This window comes from Rhinopithecus bieti, unplaced genomic scaffold (genome assembly GCF_001698545.2).
Source record: "Rhinopithecus bieti isolate Rb0 unplaced genomic scaffold, ASM169854v2 scaffold_62, whole genome shotgun sequence".
In the NCBI taxonomy this organism is placed as follows: domain Eukaryota; kingdom Metazoa; phylum Chordata; class Mammalia; order Primates; family Cercopithecidae; genus Rhinopithecus; species Rhinopithecus bieti.
This window is the reverse complement of record NW_016802942.1, coordinates 416,975-424,263: the sequence shown is the minus strand read 5'-3', so window position 1 is coordinate 424,263 and position 7,289 is coordinate 416,975. Positions and strand designations below refer to the sequence as shown.

The window sequence follows — 7,289 nt, the reverse complement described above, 5'->3', positions numbered from 1 at the left end:
GCCAGCTTTGGAAATGGGCCACTGGGCTAGAAGCAGGACTATGGGAAAAGAGGCATTGGAGGAATGGTCTCATAAGGACACCACCCTCACCTTAATGATCTCTCACCATGTTTAGACTCCACATCATTCTGCTTAAAATTCACGTTCCAGGGAGGATGGGCAATAGGGCCAGCTGGGGTCATCGAGCTGCCACCTGGCTAGGGCAGAATAGACACCTGATTGGCTGTTTGGAAGGTGTGCTCAAGCTGGGTGGTCCAAACTCACCAAAGTCCACCATGTGAACCCCATCATGCAAATCTGAGATCGAGTACATGTAATTATCCCAGGCCACATACCAGTGTAATAGATCTACTCTCATAACGACAAAAGAGTTGACACCTTCATTCTCTTCAGCAACCAGAAACCTAGGTGGGGTCTGACTTAAGGTTTGAAACGAAGAACAACTAATATAAACATTATTGCCAGGCACAGTGGCTCATGCCTGTAATCCCAGCACTTTGGGAAGCCGAAGCAGGCGGATCACTTGAGATCAGGGGTTCCAGACCAGCCTGGTCAACATGGTGAAACCCCATCTCTACTAAAAATACCAAAAATATCAGTCTGGTGTGGTGGCACATGCCTGTAATCCCAGCTACTCGAGAGGCTGAGGCAGGAGAATCACTTGAACCCAGGAGGCAGAGGTTACGGTGAGCCAAGATCACGCCACTGCACTCCAGCCTGGGTGACAGAAGTGAGATTCTGTCTCAAAAGTAAATGAATAAAATTTTTTAAAAAAACATTATTATATGAGCCAAATAGTGCAGCGACTCCATGTATTAGGTTTTTGTAAGAAAATGAGGCTGAAATGGCAAAGTGCTTCTCTTAGGCACTGTAAATCAGAATGGTATACTTCTGGCCAAATGTGTCTCCCACTGAAGACTAAGAAGAGAACATGGCTATCCTTTACATTGTCACTGTTGATGAATAGGCCCTCCTGGCAGCATGCCAGGTCACATCATGAAAGGACAGCTGTGGGTGGTGTGTACAGTGTCAGTCCATGAGAACGAGTCATGAGGCCATGTAGTGCAAGAACGAAAGATAAAGGAAGCAGCACAGACCAGTGCTTCAATGTTTAATGCTTATGTCTCGCTATGCTGATGAACTGCTCTTACAAAACAACTTCCCTTTAAAACAAAGACTCAAAAACCAAAATGAAGTGAGGCATTTCATGGGGCAGTCCACATGTCAGGATCACCTCCAGACTGTACTACTCCTGGTCACAAGCCACTCTGGCAGAACAAAACCCCAGATTACAGGCCTCAGTTCAGATTTCTTCATAGCAGTGGAAATAGCAACTGTGTAGGCAGGCAGAGGTCTTTGAGTAGAGTTGGTGTCCCCTTGTTCCATTTCATTTTGTAATTGTTCTATATTTTTCTGATTAAAGAGAATTTTGAAGAATCCCTAGTAACAAAATAGTAAAGATGTTATTGTACTGCCTCTGAATTTTCCTCTTATGATATGTACCAGTGTATTAGTACGTTCTCACACAGCTTTGAAGAAATACCTGAGATGGGGTATTTTAATAAGCAAATAGGTTTAATTGACTCACAGTTCTGCAGGGTTGGGGAGGCCTCAGGAAACTTACAATCATGGTGGAAAGGGAAGCAAACATATCCTTCTTCACATGGTGAAAGCAAGGAGAAGTACAGAGCAAAAGGGGAAACACCCCTTATAAAACCATCAGATCTCATGAGAACTCACTATCACAAGAACAGCATGGGGGTAACTGCTCCTATGAATCAGTTACCTCCCATCAGGTCCCTCCCACAACACATAGGCCTTATAGGAACTACAATTCAAGATGAGATTTGGGTGGGGACATAGCCATACCATATCAACCAAGAGGTGACTGAAGCCAGACTTTCTGGTCCTTCATCATTTCTCCACTAAATATATTGCCATAAATCTATGGTAGAATAACATACATTCTAGAGAAATTAGCAAAATGGACAAATTGTACAGAAAAGGAAAATAAGAGGTATGGAACTGATCTGGAGATGACTACAGGTACAAGATGTTACATGGGATATTTCCTGACTCAGAGTTTTGTCCAAGGCCCCAAAGGTGAGCACAATGTTAAGTGTCTGCTGGATCTAATGACAGATGTTAGACCATTTACCCAGGGCTTACTAAATGGTGAGCCCCCTTGCCACTCTTCAGCTTATGTACAGGAGAAGGCAAGAGTGAAAGAGGGTGGTTACAGTTCTGGAAGCTTCCTTCCCACCCCACTCCAAGGCAAGTGAGGGGGACTTTGACAGAACCACTCAGAGAGATTGACAGGTGCCCCTGTTGTAGAATGGTGTCTAATTCTCCAAAAAAAAAAAAACAACAACAATGAATAGGCGAGAAGCCAGCTAGAGCTACCTAAGACCGACTGTGAAGATGACGAGAAGGGCTGCAGAGGGAACAGCCCTGCTTCCAGGGCTGGGTGGGGAGCAGAGCCACTGGGTTGTTCCCATGGGCTAAGTACACATCAAGCAGCTGGGCCTAAGCTGTCTTGGAAGGACCCTGACCAAGAGGCCTGCAGGTGAGGTAACCTGACAGAAAAAGTTTGTGTGGGATGTGCTACCAAAAGCAGGAGCCGGCAGTCAACCAGAGGGTACAGCATCTGAACCATGGAATGGGTAAGAAGAGGCTACCAGCAAAGGGAGGGTCCTCCAAAAGCTCTCCAAAGTGGGCGCCTCCAAAGAACAAAAGAGGTATTAGGTTGGTTTAAGCAGTCTGTGGCCCACCAGCCAGGCACTGCCCGACCCATGGAACTAGCTCTTCTGGGAGCCTCTGGGGATGTTCACTGGGGATACCATGTTTGCTGCTTCTCTGTCATTTCACCTGCATAAGTCTGAGAAATATGTTGCAGAACTTAAACATAAGGTTTCTGTTTCTATAATGTATGACTTTTTGTTCTATTTCCTAATATTCTGTAACTCCTGAGATTTCAAGGGAACTGTTCATTGTTTTAATCCTATGCCTTCCCTACTGTGACTTATAAGAACATCCCCAGTTAAGCCCAATGTCTGGTCCTGGTGTTTTATCAGGAAATGAACACCGGCCGGCACCTCAGAACCCAGAAAGAGGCAGTTTCTCTGACCTCATTCCATGGAAAACATCTGTAACTGTTCCCTCAGCAATGTGTAACATTAGCCTCTGGAGAAGGCCCATAAAGGATTTTGCCTCTCTTCCCTGGGAATTCGCAGGAAAGGGCTGTCTGCATGAGCTCAGAATATCTGTTAATATATTGCCACTCAGAGACTTAATAAGGATTGAAAAGAGGTTTCCGCTGCACTAAGGGAAATTTATCAAAGAGAATTCCAGAGTATTGAAGCAGCTGAAAGATGATTTTAAAACAAAGGCCTGAAAACTATGCATGATAAATTATCACAGACGTGAGTACTTTTATAAGCATTCCATTTTTAAATTGCCCAAAAGAACCAACTTTTCAGCAACCTCTTTAGAATCCATTGGCAGCCCTAGATTCATTCCAGATGAACTCGGCCAGAAATTTCTACAGCAATGAGCATGTTCTATATCTGTGCTATCCAATACAGTACCCACTAGCCATTGAGAACTTGACATTTAGCTAATGTGACTGAGGAACTGAAGTTTAAATTTTATTTAAATAGCCTCATGTGGCTACTGTAGTAGACAAGGCAGGACTACACAGTAATTATAGCTTGCCTCTTAGTTGAAATGATGGTCTTATCCTTCACACCAGAGAAAACCCTGGGTTGTTTTTGAATTTAGACTTTTGAGTAATTTCTGTTTTTTTCTTCAGTATAGAGTTCATGAGAAATTGGTTATAATATGCCTCAAAGCTCTAATGACCATTTCTGTACGAAATTCTAGTTTCCAAACTGACTCCTTCAGGTTGAGTCTTTCAGAGTTTGAGTGCCATTGTTTTGACAAATATCAGATATTTTAAGAATTGGATGTTACAAATCTGATCACAAATAAAGTATTTTTCCTAGGTCACTGTCTAAAACTAGAGATGGTTGGTCTAGGAACCAATAGTCCTTTGGATTTTTAAATCAGTGTTTACAAAGTGGGGCAAGAGTACTCATAAAACGAACCAAAAAAGTAACAATGAGAAGAGAAATACGATTAAAACATGTTAAATTAAATAAGCGGGAGGCTATTGGCTCGAGGCTGTCTCTGTACTTTCATTTTATATGCAATGAATTGCCATTTAACTTAGTACATAAATACACTGAAACCTTAACCTAAGGAAGAGTATAATAAACAGCCAAGTCTCAGCCAAACACAAGCAGACAAGCTTCAGCCAATCACAAGCTGCCAACTGCTCAGAGCATATCCAAATGATCTGATCATTGATTGCAACCAGTCAGCCTATTTCTGTATTTTACTTCCATTCTGTCTATAAATACTCACCACCCACAAAGCTCTCTAAACCTATTCTGATTCTGAGTGCTGTCCGATTCATGAATCATTCTTTGCTCACATAAACTCTGCCAAATTTAAATCATGGCAATTGTTTTATTTTAACAGGCAAAAGTAAGGATTATCAAGCATTCTTTTCCAACCAAACTTTAGTCAGTCTCCTGACTAGGCCTATCTGTGCAATTCCTTGTAAAATCCAGTTTTAGCAAAACGCCTTGATAAATAGTTTAGCCAAAAGCAATCACCCTCAATATCTGATCACCCTTAAAATCTGATTTGGTTCCTCATCCTCCACCAACCTCCAGGTGACATCTGATCACCCTGGCCCATCTTGAGCAAGAATCTTGTCAGGTTGGTTTAGACAGAATCTCCCTTACCCCTGATGTTTCCTCTTAGAAATTTTCCATCCACTGACCCCCCTACCTTGCTCCTTGGCTATAAATTCTCACTTTCCCATGCCACATTTGAAGTTGAGCCCAATCTCTCTTCCCCACTGCAAGACCCTGTTGCAGTGGTCCCTATGTCTACCTCAATGGTCCTGAATAAAGTCTTCCTTACCATGCTTTAACAAGTGACAAGTGTCATTAAATAGTTTTCTTTCTTTCTGTTTTTTTTTTAGACAAAGTCTTGCTCTGTCGCTAGGCTGGGGTGCAGGGCACGATCTCAGCTCACTGCAACCTCCGCCTCCGGGTTCAAGCGATTCTCTGCCTCAGCCTCCCAAGTAGCTGGGATTACAGGCACGTGCCACCACGCCCGGCTAATTTTTTGTATTTTTAGTAGAGACGGGGTTTCACCGTGTTAGCCAGGATGGTCTCCATCTCCTGACCTCGTGATCCGCCTGCCTCAGCCTCCCAAAGTGCTGAGGTTACAGGCGTGAGCCACCATGCCCAGCCAAATAATTTTTTCTTCAACAAGGTATTATATAATTCTTAAGTGAAAATTGCATTACAATTTACGATAGCAAATATTTTAGCCCTGTAATAGACAGCAAGATAAAAGTAACCCCTGACAGCTCTGAGCTGACCCGGCAGTCACAGCTGGGCCTTGGTGCTCCGTGGAACATAAATACTTCACAGAACACCATGAGACGTGGCCACTCTTTGACCGGATGGATCAAGACAAAAACAAGACTCCTTTGTAATCACGTGGGAATGCTGAAAAAATATAAACATTGTCCAAACCACAAAAATGACCAAACATCCCCTATCCCAGTTAATGAGTTACTGGTCCTGTCTCCCCTCCTTTTAGGTAAGTTAATGAGTCACTGGTCTTGTCTCCCCTCCTTTTAGGTAAGATTTATTATGATACTTAATCATACAATCGCCCTCCTTTCTGTCAGCACCCAGTCCAGAGTATTGGATTGGATAATCTGCTTCCCTGAACCTTTCCCCAAATTACCTTGGAGTAAGGCATCAGCATAGGAGGCTGTCACATTCGTTCAACCATCACTGTGCTTTTACTGACCCTTTGCAGGCAAAGAATGAGAATGTGCACAGATGAGAAGTCCAGGATGCACATGACCACTCAATTAACATTTACTACTTTCATATCAACTGATGCATGCTAGGATGCTAAAAACACTTTTTGAATTAATTACTGCGTTAAATAGATTCACATTTATGTCTACGGTTATGTGAACATCTAGCTGAGCACTGTCTTGACTGTCCTGAGTAGAAGTAGAAAAGATAAGTTGTAAAGTAGGTCGACAAACTTTGCTGCTAAAAAACGAAAGTGCAGTTTCTTTCTTTCCGGCCGGGGCGGGGCCATAGCTCCTCCTCCATGAAGCCGCGCCAGCCCAGTCCCACGGCCGCCGCCGTTCGCTCTACGCAGGCGCCATTTGCCTAGCGCGCATGCGCTGGGTCCCAGGACCACGTGCGCCAGCCTGTGGGCTTGGATTGGCTAAGCCTTGAAGTTGTCCCAGTCCCGGTGACCGGAAGTTCTCCGTGGACGCTGGGCGGCTGAAAGCTCCGGAACTGCGCCTGCGCTTTTCAGTGAGTCATGCTTCAGGTTTGCCAGGGCCTGTGTCCCGCAGAAAGGCGAGTCCTTGTTCCCAGCGGAAGCCCACCCCGGCTCGCGGCGGCTTTCCGGTGCGCCCTGGGAGGCGTAGGTCCGAAGGTGCTCGCACCCCCACCCCTTCCTCTCCGACTGCCGAGGTCGCCAGAGTGGGCTGAACCCTCGGGACTGCCGCTGCTTGTGTGCGGGGTGCCGGGCCGTCATCCCAAGATGATTAGCGCCAGGCTTTGCATGTTGCTCGACCCCACCCACCGGAACTCGAACCCGGGCTAGACCGGGCTGTTGGGCTGGTTTCTTCCCCTCGCTGCACCTTTACTAGGGGTCACCATTAAGGGAAAGGGCCCTAGCGCAGTACTGAGTGGCTTTTATTATTGACTTTTTACCAACTTCTGGAAACATTGTTTCCAGAACTTTCCTCTCGTTCTTCTCAGGGTTTAGGCCATTTTTGTGCAGATGTGTGCACCTTGCTTACTATAATATTAGCTAATCTTTATAAGTTTTTATATGGATCCAATACCATATTTTGTGCCTACTTTTCCTGGCACTGTATAAACTTTTTGATATAGGTATGCATCTAAGCATTATCCATATTAGCATCAGTTCTAGAACCGTGGTGTCCAATAATGATAGCCATTAGTTACATAAGGCTTGAGCACTTGAAATGTGGCTTGTCCGAATTGAGATGTGCTATAAGTGTAAGACACAGTGAAGTTTGGAAAATTAGCATGAAAAAGAATGTAAAATATCTCAATTTGTTTATATTAATCACGTGTTGAAATGACTATTCTGGATACACTGGGTTAAATAAAATGTATAGTTTCAATTTTTATTTATTTATTTTT

General features: G+C 44.1%; 1 protein-coding gene across 5 annotated transcripts in view; it reads left to right on the top strand.

Annotated features, from left to right (window-relative positions):
- The first annotated feature begins 6,331 nt into the window (after nucleotides 1-6,331).
- TCEANC (transcription elongation factor A N-terminal and central domain containing) overlaps nucleotides 6,332-7,289 on the top strand; it is a 12,363-nt gene continuing 11,405 nt past the window's right edge. For 2 of the 5 annotated variants that reach the window (XM_017851896.1, XM_017852649.1), the window contains exon 1: nucleotides 6,332-6,549. The gene's annotated coding sequence lies outside the window, so the exon portion shown is untranslated. The remainder of the gene's footprint in view (nucleotides 6,550-7,289) is intronic. The other 3 variants (XM_017853362.1, XM_017854755.1, XM_017854067.1) reach the window with 3 other exon arrangements.